This window comes from Heptranchias perlo, unplaced genomic scaffold (assembly GCF_035084215.1).
Source record: "Heptranchias perlo isolate sHepPer1 unplaced genomic scaffold, sHepPer1.hap1 HAP1_SCAFFOLD_63, whole genome shotgun sequence".
Classification (NCBI taxonomy): domain Eukaryota; kingdom Metazoa; phylum Chordata; class Chondrichthyes; order Hexanchiformes; family Hexanchidae; genus Heptranchias; species Heptranchias perlo.
The window spans coordinates 4574089-4596225 of record NW_027139655.1 but is presented as its reverse complement, the minus strand read 5'-3'; the positions used below and the strand labels follow the sequence as shown (position 1 = coordinate 4596225).

General features: G+C 43.7%; 8 non-coding genes across 8 annotated transcripts; 4 read left to right on the top strand and 4 right to left on the bottom strand.

The window, feature by feature from the left end:
• Nucleotides 1-627: 627 nt before the first annotated feature.
• Nucleotides 628-700, bottom strand: trnav-uac (transfer RNA valine (anticodon UAC)). Its single transcript has one exon. It is a non-coding gene; the product is annotated as a tRNA-Val (tRNA).
• Nucleotides 701-1983: 1283 nt separating this feature from the next.
• trnal-caa (transfer RNA leucine (anticodon CAA)) lies at nt 1984-2066 on the top strand. Its single transcript has one exon. It is a non-coding gene; the product is annotated as a tRNA-Leu (tRNA).
• Nucleotides 2067-6694: 4628 nt separating this feature from the next.
• Nucleotides 6695-6782, bottom strand: trnap-cgg (transfer RNA proline (anticodon CGG)). The gene is given in 2 exon segments: nt 6695-6730; nt 6747-6782. It is a non-coding gene; the product is annotated as a tRNA-Pro (tRNA).
• A 2862-nt stretch (nt 6783-9644) lies between these two features.
• On the top strand, nt 9645-9718 carry trnan-guu (transfer RNA asparagine (anticodon GUU)). The gene has a single exon. It is a non-coding gene; the product is annotated as a tRNA-Asn (tRNA).
• Nucleotides 9719-10158: 440 nt separating this feature from the next.
• Nucleotides 10159-10231, top strand: trnav-aac (transfer RNA valine (anticodon AAC)). Its single transcript has one exon. It is a non-coding gene; the product is annotated as a tRNA-Val (tRNA).
• A 2506-nt stretch (nt 10232-12737) lies between these two features.
• On the bottom strand, nt 12738-12818 carry trnal-cag (transfer RNA leucine (anticodon CAG)). The gene has a single exon. It is a non-coding gene; the product is annotated as a tRNA-Leu (tRNA).
• Nucleotides 12819-12896: 78 nt separating this feature from the next.
• On the bottom strand, nt 12897-12969 carry trnak-cuu (transfer RNA lysine (anticodon CUU)). The gene has a single exon. It is a non-coding gene; the product is annotated as a tRNA-Lys (tRNA).
• A 7887-nt stretch (nt 12970-20856) lies between these two features.
• trnag-ucc (transfer RNA glycine (anticodon UCC)) lies at nt 20857-20928 on the top strand. The gene has a single exon. It is a non-coding gene; the product is annotated as a tRNA-Gly (tRNA).
• The last annotated feature ends 1209 nt before the right edge of the window (nt 20929-22137 follow it).

Genomic DNA, 22137 nt, shown 5'->3' with positions numbered 1-22137 from the left:
ATGTTTTCTTTGCGTCTTCACAATGAACAGAACCCTGCTCTAAATTCTGCCTCTGGTTCTCCAGTGTAGGGAGGGAAGCACCTGATAACCTCATTTATTTAATGGAAAGAACAGAAGACAGACACACATCTTCGTTCAAAAACCACCCTGCAGGTGGACACATGGTGAGATAAACACAGGGCAGAGATGCAGACAGTATCCGGAAACATAGGGAAATAGACAAGAGAAATAGATTGAGCGCTTCATATCAGAAAATTGTCTGAACCTCCACGGTCAATGAAAGGGCTTTTGTTGGTTGGTTTCCCATTGAACCGGAGAATTCGGGAGAACTTGGTCGATGGTTGGTTCGGTTCCCTTGTCACCCACCAGCGGAAAAGGTTTGTCGATCCCACCCGACTAACTCCTTTCAAAAGCCACTCTGTCCAAAGCCAATATATCCTTCCAGATTAGAAGGGAATAAAACTTGAAAAGAGCGTCACTGTGGATCAGTTTTCTCTCACTCAAAATTATCTGTTTAATGAAGTAAAAGATGTAGCTGACAAAGAATAAGGGAGGAGCCACTGTCTCCCTTTTTGGCAGGAGAAGAAAATCGATCTGGATGCTTGAGGAGACCAAGTTCCAACATAATGTTTCCGCCCGGGATCGAACCGGGGACCTTTCGCGTGTAAAGCAAACGTGATAACCACTACACTACGGAAACCGATGGTATGGTATGTAACACAATGGGTAGCTGAATGGTGTGCTCTCTCTGCTCGTGCTTGGAATGTGTTGTTTCCATTGCAGCTGGAGACACAGACAGTGGCTGCTCCCCCTTATCTTTAAAAACTCACAGGGTAGTGGGTTTGAGCCCCACGTTGGGCGAGTACCGTTTTAAACTTTTATGCAGCTTCCACCCGCCCCCCTCCGTCTCACCGCACACGATGGGGCCGCGCCCGGGCTGAATCTCTCCATTTAGGTTTCCGCCCCTGTCGCAGCATGAAATGGTCCTTATCAAAGTCACAAATGACACCCGATGTGACTACCACCATGATAAACTATCCCTCCTCATCCTTCTCAAATACAATATCTCACCGTGCTGTTATCCTGTTAGACTAGTTTCCTCTCGCTGCTCTTATTTGGAATGTGTTGCTTTTCCGTCTGACAACACTTAGTATCATTGTATTATGATTGTCCCCTGGAGGAGGTCATTCGGCCCATCGTGCCTGTGCCGGGTCAAACACACGTATTCGTTCAAAATTCGTTCAGAGATAGTTTGAGTGTTTTTTTTATCAGAAAATTGCCTGAACCCCCACAGTCTACAGCTTTCCTCCTCGCTATCAACCACACGGCCTACTTTTGTGTCACCCGCAAATTTCTCAATCATACCCCCTACGCTTAAGTTCAAATCGTTAATGTATACCACAAAAAGCAAAGGACCAAATACCGAGCCCTGCAACACCCCACTGGAAACAGCTTTCCAGCCGCAAAAACACCCGTTGACCATTACCCTTTGCTTTCTACCACTCAGCTAATTTTGGATCCAATAAGCCACATTCCCTTGGATCCCATGGGCCTTTACTTTTTCGACCAATCTGCCATGTGGGAATTTTTCAAAAGCCTTGCTACAATCCATGCAGACTACATCAATTGCGCTACCCTCATCGATCCTCCTTGTCATCTCCTCGAAAAATTCAATCAGGTGAGTTGGACATGACCTCCCCTCAACAAATCCATGCTGACTGCCCTTGATTGGTCCGTGCCTTTCGAAGTTACAGTTGATCCTGTCCCTCATTTGAAATGGAGTCTTTCTCCTGCTTCCTGCAATAACAGATAAGGCGGTTATTAGTACTCAGGGCAAGCTAGCTCAGTTGGTAGAACATGAGACTATTAATCTCCGGATCGTGGGTTCGATCCCCACATTAGGGGAGGACCATTTTTAAGTTTCATGCTGCTATCACTGGCCAACAGTGCAGAAATAATGCAGAATAAAACACGGTATCGGTAGTCAGAATGGCCGAGCGGTCTAAGGCGCTGCGTTCAAGTCGCAGTCTCTTCTGGAGGCGTGGGTTCGAATCCCACTTCTGACATTGCTGATTTTTACCAAGACGTGGAAATATTTTATTTGTGGATTGGGCTGCAGCTGATTTTTCTGCCAAGTTTATTTGCTCCTCCCACAAAAGCAACTGGCTTTGTCATGCATATGTGACTTGAGAAGTTTTGAATGGTGAAATGTTTGACATATTAATGACCGGGACAAAGAAATAGAACAGCAGTGGGAAACATTTAAAACGATGATCGATAGAGTCCAGGAGAAATATATCCCACGACAAAGCAAGAAAAAACTAGCCAGAAATGATACAACAGGGATGAATAAAGAAATAAGGACAAATTTGAAACTGAAGAAAAAGGCACACACGAGACAATAAAGGAGAGAGGGGAATGTGAAAAGACTGGGAAAGAAGTCTAAAGAACTATTGGATAGGACAAAAAGGAATATCAAAAAGCGAAGTATTCTGGACACATCAACAGCCAAAGAAAATTTAGGATTGGAATAGGGCCACTAAGGGCACACACGACAAACTCACAGGCAATGACAGCGAAATGGCCGAAATATTAAATAATCACTTTGCTTCACTATTTACCAGGGAGACTAATATTGTGGGCATGACAGGAGAAGAAGAGATCAAAAAAATATAAAGACATTTAAGATCGAAAGGGGGGAGATAATTGATAAACTAATCAAAGCTAGAGAGGAAATTTCCTGTTAGGAGCCGAACCACAGTTTCATACCGCTCAGCCACGCTAATTTCCGTATTACTGTTCAGGAGCTCAGTTCACAGGGACACGATTACTGCGCTCCATTAAGAGAGGCTTAGTGACAGGTGGAAATTGACCTATTAATAGGATCATAGAATAAGACAGCGCCATTCGGATGCCATTCGGCCCATCGTGCCTGTGCCAGCTCTCTGAAAGTGCTGTCCAGTTAGTCCCACTCGCCTGCTGTTTCCCCATAGACCAGAAAAAGTTTCCATCCAAGCTTTTATCCAATTCCCTTTTGAAAACTGTGAGTTAAGAAAAACAATATTGAAAGGGGTGCTGGGGCCTCTGCAGAGTCGATGTAGAGTGTGTGATGATTGAAGTTATCAAGATGGTTGCTTTACACATGGTATGTTGTGCAATCATCCTGAAATATCTTCAATATGCAATACAAATTGAATTGCAAACCTGGCGGACAAACACTGGAAAACAAGTCACGAGTGAACGCAAATCATCTGGGACCCGTTTTCAGCCTCACCGCACTTTAAATAAAGTGAAATAACTTTGCATTGAAAAGATTTGGAACTTGCATCTGTGCCTTTATCTGTTCCATTTCTTAAAGTTGCTGGCGTCTGATGATGAACACGCCTCTACTCCCTCCATTGAACAAGAAAGGAGGTGTTTGACGTTGACGGGACCTGTTGGTTCTGAGCTCATTCTTTACATTGAGTGGGTTCGCGTCCTTCAACTTTAGCCCAGCGGTGAACTTCGCAGCAAACAAGTTCGACACCGTCTCACCGCGGACGCTGACTGCCATGTTTATTGTAAACAATTTTACAACACCAAGTTATAGTCCAGCAATTTTATTTTAAATTCACAAGCTTTCGGAGGCTTCCTCCTTCCTCAGGTGAACGTTTGTTGGAAATGACAAACGTTTCCAACAAACGTTCACCTGAGGAAGGAGGAAGCCTCCGAAAGCTTGTGAATTTAAAATAAAATTGCTGGACTATAACTTGGTGTTGTAAAATTGTTTACAATTGTCAACCCCAGTCCATCACCGGCATCTCCACATCATGCCATGTTTATTGTTATTTCTTTCAGACCTAAATAAATAGTGACCGTGATTTTAAATTTGCACTCAGTGATTTTTAGGTAGTCTCCTTTCAGTGTTTCAAAGGCGACCCCTAATTTATGATAGTCCGGCCATTTCACCATCCGTGTTGAAAACAAAACATGTCTCTGCTTTTCGCGTCTTTTTTCGAAAGGCAAAAAATATATTTCCCGTGACCTCTGAAGGATGGACAAGTACAGTTCAGAAAGCAGAAACAAGTTCACCGAGCTTAAATCGTCTGACCACGTTAAAGGCGATATATACAGATATATATATATATGTACAAGTAGTTGCTGTCTGTTTCTGTGGTTGTCTTTTTTCTGTGTGTGTCCATCTGCAGGTCGATTTTGAATCAATACCAGTATTCGTGTCAGTTTGTTGCATGAAATAAATGAGGGTATCAGGCGCTCCCCTCCCTGCCACTGGGTCGGGACTGAGTCAGGGTTTAGACCAAACTTCTGTTTTGTTTTGTGTGAAAAAGCAATTAAAACCTTCATTCGGGAATTATCCAGTCTCATGTGGGCGGTGAAAGAAACAGTGACCCCGATGTGATGTGAACACGCAGCCTTTTGATCTGGAGTCAGACCTTTGCGCCACGCGCTCTGCAGACAGGATCCTGGATGTTATTATATTTTTTGAATGTTTCTCAAACACCGTTTCATATATTGGTTTCAATAGATAGGGCTTATCAAATCTCCGCCAGATCCCACCGGGTGTGAGACAGTCTTGGAAGCAGCCTTCACCCCCAATATCACGCTGGCATTCATCGCCTGCTCCCAGCGGACTGCATGAACAGGGCTGGGAGATATGGACTTTGTTCACATCATTCAGCAATGTGAATCGTTAAATATTTAATCATTTTTAATGGGGACAAGGTTTCAAAACGTTCCCGCCCGGTTTCGAACCGGGGACTTTTCACGTGCTCGGCAAACGTGATAACCACTACACTACGGAAAACTGATGTTGCAAGCTCTGTGATATGGATATAACCCCTCAGCCAAACTAATTTCCGTATTACTGTCCAGGAGCTCATTTCACAGGGATACATTCACTGCGCTGTATTTCGGAAGGCTGCAGAGAAGGACAGGTAGCGATGGTCAGGCGGGGAATCTCAGAGCATCGCGCCGACACCAACATTTCACTGTTTTTTTCATGTACCTGTTATCCGACCGCAGTTTAAACTATTGCGAATGGCATGCTCAGATGATATTGTTCATTGAGTGTTTTCTTGCTCGAAACATCAGCCTTTACGGTTAACAGCCGAACGCGCTAACCGATTGCGCCACAGAGACCAACCGGTGTGTTTCTTGCAAGATACACGAAAGCAGCGTGTCACCTGGCCAAAGTTTCATGTTGCAGCCACAGAAATGTCGTTGTCCATTATCAGTGTTACTTTTCCAGAAATAAAGGAAGGAACATTGTTTGTGGAAACATGGAAACGGTCTGATCTCGCTCACAGCATTGATATCACCGCCAACCAGCTCTCCTGCAACCGGCGCGCTAATCGCTGCTTTGTCTGTTACTTATTAGCACTGCGGGAGAGCCTTCGTCACACGGATTGCAGCGGTTCAACAAGGCGGCTCACCACCACCTTCTCAAGGGTAATTAGGGATGGGCAATAAATACCGGCCTCGCCAGCGACACCCACATCCCATTCACGAATAAAAAAAAATATTAATTTCAGATTCTGCATCAGTTTGAGGTGCTGTATTGGATTAAGCTGTTGTATTTGTTTGAGGTACTTTATTGCTTTGAGATACTGTATTAGATTGAGATGCTGTATTAGTTTGAGGTATTAATTTATGTTTCAGGTTCTGTATCGGTTTGAGGTACTGTATTAGTTTAAGGTGTTGTATTTGATTGAGGGACTGTATTAGTTTGAGGTACTTTATGAGTTTGAGATGATGTATTAGCTTGATGTATTATATTAGTTTCAGATTCTCTATCCGTTTCAGGTATTGTATTAGCTTCAGGTACCGTATTAGTTTGAGGTACTGTTTTAATTTGAGAAGCTCTATCAGTTTGAGGTGTTATATTAGTTTGGGGTATCTGTATTGTAAGGAAAGAGTTAGTCTTTATATTGAATTAATATTAACCTTTACCATTTGCCTCTTAAGTAAGGAAGTATAAATCTCTGTTGGGAGAACGAAACTACAATCATCAGACAGATTTGCTTCATTTTATATGCATGCATATGTTTAATATAGAGACGAGTAGATTCTGAAGTCCAGAAACTCTTGGATCGGAGCTGATATCATATTACTCATAAGTTTAATTATCCTTTTGATATAAACAATTCTCTGACAATCATAACAAGGCCTTTAAATCATTCAGAGCTGGTGTGTATGTGTGTCAGACAGCATTGTGTGCTATTCGTCTTACCAGCTTCACAGGGAAGCAGGAGAGGTGTGAGATATGTATGAATGCTACGTATCATTCCAAGCTGACGCAGCGGGAAAGGGCTGTACTGGTGAGAGATAAACACCATTCTGCTCTCTGGTCAATGGGCAAGGCCATATGTTTTAACAAACAAGTTCCAAAGTTATAGTTATAATTAATGCCTAAAGCACAACACCTGGCTGTGCGGAAGGAGCCTGTTTGCACCACAAGGCGACATCTCGTGGAGGAGTGTAGTTCGGTGATGAGGGAAGTGATACTCTGATGACATAGAAAATTCTGGAAACCTTCAGCAGGTCAGGCAGAATCTGTTTAGAGAGTAACAGAGTTAATGTTTCAGGTCAATGACCTTTCATCAGAACCACGTTGGGCAGTTGTGTTTGGTAATAGGATGAAACATTGGGGTGATTTGGGTACTTTTCTGTCTTTGGAAGTTGAAGAGTAAAATAAGGGCTCGTCCGGGATTTGAACCCGGGACCTCTCACATATTTGGATGGACAACCCCGAAGCGAGAATCATACCCCTAGACCAACGAGCCCGTTGACAAAAACCAATGCATTCAAGAGCCAGCCGTCGTAAAACCCTTTTTGTTGGCTATCCTTGATAAGCAATTATGAGGACAGGTTGCAAAGACCAGACTTGCATTCCCTTGAGTGCAGAATATTCAGGGGTGATCCAATTGAGGTGTTTGGATTATTAAAGGATTTGACAGGGCAGATAGAGACTATTTCCTCTGGTGGGGAGAGTCCAGAACAAGGGGGCATAACCTTAAAATTAGAGCTGGGCCGTTCAGGGTTGATGTCAGGAAGCACTTCTTCACACAAAGGGGAGTGGAATTCTGGAACTCTCTCCCTCAAAAAGCAGTTGAGGCTGGGGGTCAATTGAAAATTTAAAAACTGAGATTGATAGATTTTGGGGCTAATTCGGGAGTTTAATGACTTTGACATTTTTTCCCTGTGACTTGGACAGTTTCGATCGATGAAATATTCGTGAAAAGAGTCAGTGCAAAGAGAGTCAACAGTTCATGTTTTCCCGAGACACTTCCTTCAGAGCTAAGAACGAAAAGTTTCTCATTTCCATAGTGCAGCGGTTATCATGTTCACCAGTTACACGCAGAAAGTCCCCGATTTAACCTCGGAGGGAAGCATGTTGTTGGGACTTGCTCCCCATAAACCTCCAGGGTCGAGTTTGTTCATGCATGAAAGGGGCTACAAACCTTTTTAAATTTAACAACGGCTACACCAGATTCCTGGTATAATAAGCGCTAAACACTTTTAAGCAGACTCCTAAAATACAGTATGTAAAACGGGAAGGGATAAAAGTTCATGACATACAAAACACAAAGATTTATTGACGTTTTAATTGTCACTTGGCAAACAAGTTAGCATTTACTTAAGTGTGCAACAGAACGTATTAATGGCGATTAAAAAAACATTAAATGCCTCACAGACTTGAATTATTATTGTGCAATGAACTATTCCCAACCACAAGGGAACACTGCATCAAACATATATATTTAAGTATATAATAAGTATATATAATATATATCTACATATATATAATCTATGCCATCAGTAGACCTCGTGGTGAAACGGTAGCGCGTCTGACTCTGGATTCTGAAGGCTGCGCATTTAAATCATGTCGAAATCACTACTTCTTATACCATTCATATCAGCCTGGATAATTTCGGAATCACTGCTTTTTAATAATAAACGAAACTTTGCTCACTAGTTCATTGTTCATTGCTCCCTGTCATTGATAATTGAAATGAAATATTAATCTAGCTAAGCCGGAGAACAAAATATTAAACAAGCGAAACAAATACTGAGCAAAATTATTTGCAATGTTTGGGGGGAATTGCAGCTGAAAAGCAGAAGATCTGAATGGAATGATCAATGATTGAGCGGAATACATTGCTCGACTTGTTACTCGATTGCCTTCTTGCACAGCACCTCACAAACCCGTGACCTCAACCACCTAGAAGGACAAAGGCAGCAAGTACATGGGAATAACACCACCTGCACGTTCCCCTCCAAGTCACACACCATCCCGACTTGGAAATATATCGGCCGTTCCTTCATCGCCGTTGGATCCTGGAACTCCCTACCTAACAACACTGAGGGAGAACCTTCACCACACGGACTGCAGCGGTTCAAGAAGACGGCTCACCACCACCTTCTCAAGGGCAATTAGGTTTGGGCAATAAATTCTGGCCTTGCCAGCGACACCCACATCCCATGAACGAATAAAACAAAATCTCTGTGCTCCTCCAATTCTGGCCTCTTGCGCATCCCCGATTTAAATCGCTCCACCATTGGCGGCTGTGCCTTCAGCAACCTAAACTCTGGAAATGCCTCCTTAACCCTCTCCGACTCTCTCTCCTTTAACACATACCTTAAAACCTACCTCTTCGACTAAGCTTTTGGTCACCTGTCCCAATATCTCCTTATGTGGCTTATTGTCAAATTTTGTTTAATAACGCTCCCGTGAAGCACCTTGTGACGTTTTACTACGTTAAAGGCGATCGACAAATGCAGGCTATGTCCTCTGGTTATCGACCCTCCTGCCAATGGAAACAGCTTCTCCCCATCCATTCTATCAAAATCCCCTCATAATTTTGAATACCTCTATTAAATCTCCCCTTAACCTTATTTTGCTCGAAGGAGAAAAATCCCAGCTTCTCCAGTCTCTCCACATAACCCATCCCTGGACACGATGGAAGGCGGAGGTTTGCAACCAGGTTTGCAAATTATTGCCAGTCGGGAGCTGGACAAATCGAAAGGAACCGAAATGACAAACAGCTTTGTGAATCTATAGATACGCTTTGGGAAACGGAATTGGAGTCGAATAAAAGACTGACCAGACAGGCGGCCAAGACGCAGCTGAGTCGGCATGTCCTCCTGGAACAGTTACTCTGATGTTGTGGATGAAATTATGAGTTCGGAGCCATTTAAAGCGCTCCCAGTTACTGCAGATCAGAGATCAAAACCTGACATCAGCGTCAGGACGCTTAGAATACTTTTTCTTTGTTTGTTCATGGGATGTGGGCGTCGCTGGCGAGGCCGGCATTTATTGCCCATCCCGAATTGCCCTTGAGAAGGTGGTGGTGAGCCGCCTTCTTGAACCGCTGCAGTCCGTGTGGCGAAGGTTCTCCCACAGTGCGAATTAGTAACAGACAAAGCACCGGTGGGCGCGCCGGTTGCAGGAGAGCTGGTTGTCGGTGATATCGATGCTATGAGCGAGACCAGACCGTTTCCATGTTTCCACAAACAATGTCCCATCCTTTGTTTCTGGAAAAGTAACACTGATGGTGGACAATTGCATTTCTGTGGCTGCAACATGTAACTTTGGCTAGGTGACACGCTGCTTTAGTGTATCTTGCAAGAAAAAGGACCAGGCGGTCGCTGTGGCGCAATCGGTTAGCGCGTTCAGCTGTTAACCGAAAGGTTGGTGGTTCGAGACCACCCAGGGACGAAAATTGCACCTTTTTCGTCCCACTTTTGGATTCATTGCCTCATTCTGATCGACCTGAAGCCGATGCCATGTTTCAATTCCTGATCAGCAGCAACTGGGAGCACTTCAAATGGCTCCGATCTCTTCATCTCATTTCAAGTTTTCTAATGTGTGATTTGGCTGCAAGAAAACACTCTGTGAACAATGTGATCTGAGCATGCCTGATTCGCCATAATTTACACTGCGGTCGGATATCAGGCACATGAAAAAAAAACAGTGAAATGTTTGTTTCGGCGCGATGCTCTGGGATTCCCTGCCTGACCATCGTCACCGATCCTTCTCTGCAGCCTTCCGAAATACAGCGCAGTAAATGTATCCCTGTGAAATGAGCTCCTGGACAGTAATACGGAAATTAGTTTGGCTGAGGGGTTATATCCCTAACACGAGGTTGGAGGTGTCAGGTTTCCGTCGTGTAATGGTTATCACGTTCGCCTAACACGCGAAAAGTCCCCGGTTCGAAACCGGGCGGAAATATTTTGAAACGTTGTCCCCATTAAAAATGATTAAATATTGAACGATTCACGTTGCTGATTAAATGTGAACAAAGTCCATATCTCCAAGCCCTGTTAATGCAGTCCGCTGAGAGCAGGCGATGAATGCCAGCGTGATATTGGGGGTGAAGGCTGCTTCCAATGCTGTCTCATTACCGGTGGGATCTGGCGGAGATTTGATAAGCCTCATCCATTCAACCAATATATGAAACGGTGTTTGAGAAACATTCAAAAAATATAATAACATCCAGGAGCCTGTCTTCAGAGTGCGCGGCGCAAAGGTCTGACTCCGGATTAAAAGGCTGGTGAACTTGCTTCTGCTTTCTGAAATGTACTTGTCCATCCTTCAGAGGTCATGGGAAATATGTTTTTTGCCTTTCGAAAAAAGACGCGAAAGTTAGAGACATGTTTTGTTTTCAACACGGCTGGAGAAATGGCCAGACGATCATAAATTCGCAGTCGCCTTTGAAACATTTAAAGGCGACTACCTAAAAATCACTTCGTGCAAATTTAAAATCACGGTTCCTATTTATTTCGGTCTGAAAGAAATAACGATAAACGTGTCAGTCAGTGCCCGCGGTGAGACGGTGATGAACTTGTTTGCTGCGAAGTTCACCGCTGGGCTAAAGTTGACACCGTTTAAAGGACGCGAACCCACTCAATGTAAAGGATGAGCTCATAACCAACAGGTCCCGTCAACGTCAAACACCTCCTTTCTTGTTCAATGGAGGGAGCAGAGGCGTGTCCATCATCAGACGCCAGCAACTTTAAGAAATGGAACAGATAAAGGCATAGATGCAAGTTCCAAATCTTTTCAATGCAAAGTTATTTCACTTTATTTGAAGTGCCGTGAGGCTAAAAACGGGTCCGAGATGATTTGCGTTCACTCGTGACTTGTTTTCCAGTGTTTGTCCGTCAGGTTTGCAATTCAATTTGTATTGGATATTGAAGATATTTCAGGATGATTGCACAACATACCATGTGAAAAGCAACCATCTTGATAACTTCAATCATCACACACTCTACATCGACGCTGCAGAGGCCCCAGCACCCCTTTCAATATTGTTTTTCTCAACTCACAGTTTTCAAAAGGGAATTGGATAAACGCTTGGATCAAACTTTTTCAGGGTTATGGGGAAACAGCAGGCGAGTGGGACGAACTGGACAGCTCTTTCAGAGAGCTGGCACTGGCACGATGGGCTGAATGGCGCTATCTTATTCTATGATTCTATTAATAGATCAATTTCCGCCTTTCACTGAGCCTCCCTAAATGGAGCGCAGTAATCGTGTCCCTGTGAAATAAGCTCCTGAACAGTAATACGGAAATTAGCGTGGCTGAGCGGTTTGAAACTCTGGTTAGGCACCTAACAGGAAATTTCCTCTCTAAGATTGATTAGTTTATCAATTATCTCCCCCCTTTCGATCTTAAATGTCTTTACATATCTTTTTGATCTCTTCTTCTACTGTCATGCCCAACAATACGAGTCTCCCTGGTAAATACTGAAGCAAAGTGATTATTTAATATTTCTGCCATTTCGCTGTCATTGCCTGTGAGTTTGTCGTGTGTCTCCCTTAGTGGCCCTATTATCATAGAATCATAGAATCATAGAATCATAGAAGTTACAACATGGAAACAGGCCCTTCGGCCCAACATGTCCATGTCGCCCAGTTTATACCACTAAGCTAGTCCCAATTGCCTGCACTTGGCCCATATCCCTCTATACCCATCTTACCCATGTAACTGTCCAAATGCTTTTTAAAAGACAAAATTGTACCCGCCTCTACTACTGCCTCTGGCAGCTCGTTCCAGACACTCACCACCCTTTGAGTGAAAAAATTGCCCCTCTGGACCCTTTTGTATCTCTCCCCTCTCACCTTAAATCTATGCCCCCTCGTTATAGACTCCCCTTAAGAGACATGTTTTGTTTTCAACACGGCTGGTGAAATGGCCAGACGATCATAAATTCGCAGTCGCCTTTGAAACATTTAAAGGCGACTACCTAAAAATCACTTCGTGCAAATATTCCTATCCAAAATTTTCTTTGGCTGTTGATGTGTCTCGAATACTTTGCTTTTTTGATATTCCTTTTTTGCCTTTCCAATAGATCTTCAGACTTCTTTCCCAGTCTTATCACATTCCCCTCTCTCCTTTATTGGCTAGTGTGTGCCCTTTTCTTCAGTTTAAATTTTGCCCTTGTTTCTTTATTCATCCCTGGTGTGTCATTTCTGGCGAGTTTGTTCTTGCTTTTTAGTGGGATATATTTCTCCTGGACTCTATTTATCACCGTTTTAAATGTTTCCCACTGCTGTTCTATTTCTTTGTCCAGGTCATTAATATGTCAAACATATCACCGTTTGAAACTTCTCAAGTCACATTTCCATGAAAAAGCCAGTTGCTTTTGTGGGAGGAGCAAATCAACTTGGTCTAAAAATCAGCTGCAGCCCAATCCACAAATAAAATATTTTCACGTCTTCGTAAAAATAAGCAATGTCAGAAGAGGGATTCGAACCCACGACCGGAAGAGATTGCGACCTGAACGCAGCGCCTTAGACCGCTCGGCCATCCTGACTACAAATTTAACGTTTCATTATGCATCAATTCTGCACCGTTGGCCAGTGAACGCAACATAAAAGTTTTAAATGATACTCGCTCAACGTGGGGCTCGAACCCACGACCCTGAGATTAAGAGTCTCATGCTCTACCGACTGAGCTAGCCGGGCCTGATGGTACATCACCGCCTTATCTATTATTGCAGCAAGCAGGAGAAAGACTCCATTTCAAATTATTGGAATCAATTCTGAGTGACAGGATCAACTGTCACTCCGAAAGGCACGGACGAATCAAGGACAGTCAGCATGGATTTTTTAAGTGGAGGTCGTGTCTGACTAACCTGATTGAATTTTTCGAGGAGGTGACAAGGAGGATCGATGAGGGTAGCGCAATTGATGCAGTCGACATGGATTTTCGCAAGGCTTTTGAAAAATTCCCACATGGCAGATTGGTCAAAAAAGTAAAGGCCCATCGGATCCAAGGGAATGTGGCTTATTGGAGCCAAAATTGGCTCAGTGGCAGGAAGCAAAGGGTAATGGTCGACGGGTGTTTTTTGTGGCTGGAAGACTGTTTCCAGTTGGGTGCTGCAGGGCTCCGTACTTGGTCCTATGCTTTTTGTGGTATACATTAACAATTTGGACTTAAACGTCGGGGGCATGATTAAGAAATTTGCCGGTGACACAAAAATTGACCGTGTCGTTGATAGCGAGGAGGAAAACTGTAGACTGTGGGGGTTCAGGCAATTTTCTGATAACAAAGCACTCAATCTATCTCTGAATGAATTTTGAACGAATACGTGTGTTTGACCCAGCACAGGCACGATGGGCCGAATGATCTCCTCTTGTGGACTAACATAATACGATGATACCAAGTGTTGTCAGACAGAAAAGCAACATATTCCAAATAAGAGCAGAGAGAGGAGACTAGTCTAACAGCATAACAGCACGTTGAGATATTGTATTTGAGAAGGATGAGGAGGGTTAGTTTTTCAAGGTGGTAGTCACTTAGGGTATCATTTGTGACTTTGTTAAGGACCATTTCATGCTGCGACAGTCTCTGGCACTGTGTGTGAGTGTGGGATTCATTCTGTATCTGTCAGTCTCTGGTACTGTGTGTGAGTGTGGGATTCATTCTGTATCTGTCAGTCTCTGGTACTGTGTGAGTGTGGGATTTATTCTGTATCTGTCAGTCTCTGGTACTGTGTGTGAATGTGGGATTCATTCTGTATCTGTCAGACTCTGGTGCTGTGTGTGAGTGTGGGATTCATTCTGTATTTGTCAGTCTCTGGTACTGTGTGTGAGTGTGGGATTCATTCTGTATCTGTCAGTCTCTGGTACTGTGTGTGAGTGTGGGATTCATTCTGTATCTGTCAGTCTCTGGTACTGTGTGTGAGTGTGGGATTCATTCTGTATCTGTCAGTCTCTGGTACTGTGTGTGAGTGTGGGATTTATTCTGTATCTGTCAGTCTCTGGTACTGTGTGTGAATGTGGGATTCATTCTGTATCTTGTCACTCTCTGATACTGTGTGTGAGTTTGGAATTGATTCTGTATCTTGTCAGCAGTGTGTGTGAGAGTTTGTGATTAATTCTTCATATAAAACTGTGTGTTAGTGTGGGATTCTTTCGGTATCTGTCAGTCTCTGGTACTCCATGTGACTGTGGGACTCATTCTGTATATACAGTCTCAATTACTGTATGTGGGAGTTGAATTCATCCTATATATGCAGTTACTCATACTGCATGTGATTGTGGGATTCATTCTGTATATACAGTCTCCAGTACTGTATGTGGGAGTTGAATTCATCCTATATATGCAGTTACTCATACTGCATGTTAGTGTGGGATTCATACTGTACCTGTCAGTCTCTGGCACTGTGTGTGAGTGTGGGATTAACTGTGTGTCTGTCAGTCTCTTGTACTGTATGTGAGTTTGGGATTCGTTCTGCATCTGTGAGAGTTGGAGTCATTCTGTGTCTGTGTGTCTCTGGTACTGTCTCTGAATGTGAGATTCATTCTGTATCTGTACGTAATTATTCTCTCAGATTAAATTATGGTGTTAAATATTGCAGCTTTTATATCTCAATGTTTAAATAGTTTTACTCCTTGTTTAATTGGTAAATATGGACATACTTTCGGATTTGATGCTGGAGGTTTTAACCAGATTATTTGTGTGCTTTTTGGAGTACTATTAAATCTGTATCTCTGTGAGTACTGTTGTGGATGATAATGTATCTTTAAAACTGATAAGGTGACATTTTTGAATTGGTATGTAATGTGTAGATCAGTCTGTAGAAATGGAATTGATACCGTATCTTTCAGTCTAATATTGTATGAGATTTTTGGACTGGTATGTAATGTGTATCTCAGTCTGCACTAATAGAATTGATACTCTATCTTTAAATCTCATTCTACGAGTTCATTCTGAACAGGTATCTAATTTGTCTCTCAGGTTTACTATCTTTCAATATTTCTCAATCTGATACTCTGCCTGAGTTTTGGACTTGTGTGCAATTTGTATCATATGATACACATTTCGAATGGATATTCCATGGATTAAAGTCATGTGTGTGAGAGTTCTGGGCTAGTATTCAATTTGAATCTCGGGGTACATTATTGGGATTCATTCTGTACCTTTGAATCGGGTACCATGTGTGATTTCTATCTGGTATTTAATTCGTAGCTAATTTTGCTCTATTGTGAGATTGACACAGTGCCTTTCACTCTGAGAGTGTGATTTTGGACTGGGATTTTTGTATCTACCTGTCAGCGGGACTGAGTTAGGGGGAAATGGAACAGTGTCTGCCTCACCTACTCTGCTTGACTGTTGGATTGAAAATGTGTGTCTGGAAATTGTGATCATTGTGGGACTGACTACTCCTGCTGTCTGAGACTGTGGAACTGATGACCTGTCTGTGTCTCTGTGCTCTGTGAGTGATAATATACTTACTGTGTGTGAGAAGGAGCTGGCTGTACTGTTCCTTCTGCCTCGGGTGGAGGAAGCATCACATTTATTCTGGATCGTTCAAGGGTTTGCCTGGAGAAAGAAAATGATCTCTTGTTACTCAGGAACAGGTGAGGTAGAAAAGACAGAAGTGATCAGTTTAATATCTCTGTTAATGATCATTTTGAATATCCACAAATGAAATCCAGTGATACAAACAGTGTCAGTGTCTGACTCCACTGCAGTACTGCAGCACTCCGCTTCTGCATACCAGGTGTGTTGGGCTGTTTTACAACAATTTAATAACATCCAGACACGGCCCAACCCCTGCACCGATCCATGAATGGGACGACCCGATGTAGCAGGGACCTTTGTACAGGTCAGGTTTCTAATCCCCTCTCCCATGGGACTAACCGTTCAACGGAAACCAAACAGCCGCAGTTTAAAATGTGTCCTTGACACTTCTCACCTGATGCCTGCAATAGAAGCTCTTTGTATAACTCCCCACATCCTTACTGTCCGGCTCTGTTTCCACTCTTCACTATCCAATAACAATAAACAGGGTGAGGCTGGAACTAAACCAGGACCATTCACTCCTGGTTTGGGGAGAGAAAGCAGCAATGAATTTAATAGCAGGTTCTTCCCATTCTCTCTCCCTTCCCCTGGACACACCCTGTACACACACAGTCCGAGAATGACCTCTCCCTTCCCCCCTCTCACTCCATGTTCCGGGACCAGTTCCTGATCCACTCCGCCTCTTACAAACAGCCCCCGGACTCCCCCTGACCTTCCCCCGGACTCAATGCCGATGTCTGAGCCCATCTGCGGACACGGTCCCGAAGCGATGATCTGCTGTAACGAGGCTGCTCTTTGCTCCCTTCCCCCGGGGGCCGTGATCTCTCCATTCCCGGCTGTTTTAAACCATCTTCTTCCGCTCACTGAGGGAATGGCGCCCACAATTCCCAATCCAAAAATCGATGGAAACTTTCCCCAATTGGAATTTTTCCGAGTCTGAGCAAAGGAAGTGGGACTGGGGGAAAGGTCAGAGGGAATGGGGTCCACAGGCAGTGCAGGAACAGGAACCCGAATGGGAAACAGATGGGATTCCACCAGTGCCTAACGCTGGAATCCAGACTGACTTTACAATCTCCAACTATTAAACTAGATGTTTCTATCCCTGCTGTTTCTCTAGGGGTCTTTTGATGGTAAAGAGCCTTTCAGAGATAAAGTGAGCGGCTGTGAAATCAGCCAATGGATTCTCTTCATTAATGGCCCCTATGATGTGTGACTGAGAGAGGATTTCTCAAACCAATCCTGGAGAAACATGGGAGGAAAGTGGGAGTCGGTGTATTTGCTGGGACCGTGTAGGGTTAATATCAGGCAGCAACAGTCGCAGATTAATTTAACCGGAGTGAAACTGTAGGTCACTGAGAGTAATATCGAACAGCCCTGAGCTGTAAAACTGCAGATAGTACAACAGGCATTAGAGGGTTAAATGTGACCCATTGTTTCTGTCCCTCTCTGTACTGTCCCTGAGTGTGGGATTAATAGTGTTTCTGATCCTTGTACAATATCAGTGAGAGATGTGATTGCATCTTCTGTCTCTCCAACGCGATCTTTCTGGATAAAATCGCACTTTCCCGGTCAGTCTGGAACTAATACTGTTAACGTCTGTCTGTCACTGTGTCTCACCGCTCTCTCTGTCTCTCTCACCGTGTCTGCCTCCCTCTCTCTCTCTGGTGCTGTATATGAAGGTGGATACTGCTATTGAGCGTGATTTGGACACAGATCGGAAGTGTAAGACTGATACTGTCTCTCTCTCTCTCTCTTTTGCTGGACATGAAAGTGGGATACCGTCTGATATAAAATAGAGAGAATGAGATGTCCGGGCCGGGCCTCACTGTAACTGGGGATGTTTCGGCTCCAGTCCCAGTTCATGGTCATAATCCTTTCACAGATTCAGGTCGAGAGTCTCTGTGAGACGGTAACACTGGCGGAGAAACTCCGCGTCATAACTCAAACCCCAACAGATGAGATTCTCCAAATAAGCTGCAATAAGGTGTTTGTGAAACGCTGAACCCGTCTGGGAGGGGATGTGTGGGGAGATAGAACAGGGAAACAGACTGAAATGGAGGAGCCGAGTTGACTTGTTATTGAATGGACTGTATTTAGGCAGGAATATTAACGATTTCTCATTGTAACGGGGCTTATTTGAAAGCTTCGGGTTTTTGGGAATCCTTGAATATGAAGCCCGGGTCTGTCAGGGTTTGTGCGGAGCGCTGAGGTTCGGTTCTATTATCGATAAACGGTTTGAAACTGTCGAATGGAGAGAACTGGAGGTGGAGCTGGAAGATCAGAGGCCACTCTCCGCTCTGTCACTCTGACTGTCTCCTCCCCTCCCGATTTCTCTGTTTAATCCCCCATATGGAACCAAAGCGGGTCGGTGGAATCTAAACACGGTTTACTCGTTAACAGGACGAAAGGCGAGTCATGTTCCTGATCTCCTGGGCACCAGGCAATTCACTGTTATTTGTTTCTGTACAGAGTTACATTTCAGTGATTCCCCAGTGAGTTTGATGCGTTATGTAAATAATCCAACAAAATAGAACAGAAACGGAGCGAAGCGCTGAATTCCACAGATGTAGAAAGGTGAGTCGAGCAGTTCTGGTGATTCTTTACGAGCCCAGCATGGCAAGTAGTTTAAATAAATACAAGAAACCTGGTGATGTGTGGGCTGGGATCTATAAGTCACCGTTTAAAGTACCGGACTGTGGTCACTGCCCCGACTCCAGTCCCATTAATTCCTCATCTCGTCCACAACGAAACAAAAGCAGCTCAAAGCCACACTGGGAGCATGATATCAGGGTCTCCCTTCAGACAGTAACCAGCCCTTTCACAGATACAGAGGGTGGCTCTGAAAAGAGCCTTTACATCGAGTTACATTGAACCTACAGCACAGAAACAGGCCATTCTGCCCAACTAATCTATGCCAGCGTTTATGCTGCTGATGAGCCTCCTCCTTCCTTACTTCATCGAACCCTATCGGCATATCCTTCTATTCCTTTCTCCCTCATGTGCTGATCTATCTTCCCCTTAAATGTCCCTATGTTATTTGCCTCAGATACAACCTCGTAGTTGCAAGTTCCACATTCTAACCACTCTCTGGGTAAAGCAATTTCTCCTGAATTCCCTATTTGATTTATTAGTGAATATTTTATATTTATTACCTGAAGTTTTGGACTCCCCACAAGTGTAAACATTTTCTCTACATCTATCCGAACAAACCCTATCATTATCTTCAAAACCTCGATCAGATCAACCCTCAGCCTTCTCTTTTCTTGTGAAACGAGACCCAGTCTGTTCAGCCTTTCCTGATAAGAATATCCTCTCATTTCTGGTATCATCCTTGTGAATCTTGTTTGCACCTTCTCCAATGCCCCGATGTCTATAATATGGAGACGAGACCTGTTCGCAGTATTCCAAGTCTGGTCTAAACAAGGTTATATACAAGTTTAACATGACTTCTTTGCTTTTCAACTCTATCCCTCTAGAAATGAATCCTAGTGTTTGATTTGTCTTTTTATGACCTGATTAACCTGGGTCGTTACTTTTAGTAATTTGTGTATCTGTACCACTAGATCCCTTTGCTCCTCTATCCCGTTTAGACTCTTATTATCCAAGCAGTGTGTGACCTCCTGATTCTTCATTCTGCAAGTTTATTAATGCCCTCTTGCATTTTGATGCTTTCTTCCTTTGTATTAACGAAATCCCCCAAGTTGGTGTCGTCCACAAATTTTGGAATTGTACTTCCGATTCCCGAATCCAAATCGTTAATGTAAATTGTGAAGAACAGTGGTCCCATCACCTGGAACTCCACTTCCCACGTTTTGCCACTCTGAGTAGCGACCCTTAACCTCTATTCTCGGCTTTCAATTTTGTACCCAACTGACCTGACTCCACGTGCTCCGAACTTAGCCATGAGTCTACAATGTGGTACATTATAGAAGGCCTTCGGAAAACCCAAATATATCACATCTACTGCATTAAACTTGTCTACACTTTCTGTTCCTTCTTCAAAGATTTCAATAAGGTTGGTCCTGTCCTTTGGGTTATCAGATTAAGCCTTGGCCGGTTTACTTGCTCTTGCAGCTCACAATGCTGGTTTTCTTCGGCATCAGCACGGCCTGGATATCAGACAGCACCCTGAGCGATGGTCACCCGTCCCAGCAGCTTGTTGAGCTCCTCGTCGTTGCGGATGGCCAGCTGCAGGTGTCTGGGGGTGAGGCGGGTCTTCTTGTTTGTCCAGGGCCGCGTTGCCGGGCAGCTCGAGGATTTCAGCCGTCAGATACTTGATGCACAGCAGCCAGATAGACCGGGGCTCCGGCACCCACACGTTCAGCATAGTTCCCCTTTCGCAGGAGCCTGTGAACACGGGTAACAGGGAACTGCAGTCCGGCCCGGGATGAGCGAGACTTGGCCTTGGACCGAGCTTTACCGCCGGTTTTTCCTCTTCCAGACATTTCCACAATCTCACAAACACTTTCACAAAGAATGAAGAAATCCTCCCGCACTCGCCCTTCTTATACCTTCTGGAGGAGTACAGTGGGGGCACTTTTGATGGGTCTCTCTCAGAGTGTTTACACTGCCCGCTCACCCTCACTGATATTCTATCTTTGAACTGCTGTAATATTGTCCTTTAGTAATATTGCTGCTCCTCCTCCTTTCCCTATTTCCCTGTCCTTTCTGAAGATCTGATAGACTTGAATATTAAGCTGCCATTCCTGCCCAGTTGGTAGTCAGGTCTCTGTAATGATTTAATGGAATTATTTAACTTTACTCAAAGGCTGATGTGAGCTGTGGTAAAATGTATTTCCAGCTGGTCAAGTATTGCAGGTATCGACTGTCTCTTCATTCCGATATAAGGTGAAGAATTACTGGCTGGTGTGGAATTTCCATTGATTGGGGGTTGGTGAAATCTACTGGGCGGAAACAGGAACTGCAACAGAGCGAGAAAGGATCCGTCAGAAACCAGTGAAAATGAAGAACAAAATCCAACAGCCTGCAGTGTCTGGTCAGGATCTGATGTTTGGCAACTATTTTATTGTTGGTTATTTTCAGCGATGGTGGTATAGTGGTGAGCATAGCTGCCTTCCACGCAGTTGACCAGGGTTCGATTCCCGGCCATCGCAATTAAGTGTTCTTATTAGTTTATTTCCATCAGGAACTCTGAAGTTTACAATCGAATTTGATGCAGTTCAGTTGGATATTGTTTCCAAAACATAATAGGGTGTCATTATAGTAAAATGATTTCAACCTTCATTTCTTTTCCCGAAAGAAGGAAAAGAGGAAAAACATGCTGGAAATACTGAGTTGCCAAGGGTCTAATGAGAGTGAGGAAGGGAAATGATCTGTTAGCCTTTATTGTAAGGGTGTTGGAATATAAGAGTAAGGAGGTCGTACTGCAATTGTAGTATGAGGAAATATTGTGTAAAATTGGCCAATATTCGGTGGAGTTTAGAAGAATGAGAGGTGATCGCATTGAAATGTATAAAATTCTTGGACGGCTTGACAGGGTCGATGCTGAGAGTTTGATTCCCCTGGCTGGAGAGTCAAGAACTGGAGCTCATAGTCTCAAGATAAGGGGTCGGCCATTTAGGACCGACATGAGGAAACATTTCTTCACTCAAAGGATTGTGAATGTTTGGAATTCTCTACAACCCAGAGGGCTGTGGATGCTCAGTCTTTGAGTTATATTCAAAGCTGAGATCGATAGATTTTAAGAGAGCAACATGCATTATAAAGAGTTGGACGACCATGCATTAGAAACAGTGAGAGCACCATGCATTATAAAAGTGAGAGCACCAAGCATTTTAAACAGTCATAGCAGCATGCATTGTTATCAGTGAGAGCACCATGCATTTAAAAAAGTGAGAGCACCATGCATTATAAACAGTGAGAGCACCAAGCATTTTAAACAGTCAGAGCAGCATGCATTGTTATCAGTGAGAGCACCATGCATTTAAAAAAGTGAGAGCACCATGCATTATAAACAGTGAGAGCAGCATTGATTATGAACAGTGAGACCAATATGCATTTTATACAGTGAGAGCACCGTGCATTATAAACAGTGATAGCACCGTGCATTATAAACAGTGAGAGCACCGTGCATTTTAAACAGTGAGAGCACCGAGCATTATTAACAGTGAGAGCACCATGCATTATAAACAGTGAGAGCAGCATTGATTATGAACAGTGAGACCAATATGCATTTTATACAGTGAGAGCACCGTGCATTATAAACAGTGAGAGCACCGTGCATTCTAAACAGTGAGAGCACCGTACATGATAAACAGTGAGAGCACCGTGCATTATAAACAGTGAGAGCACCGTGCATTATA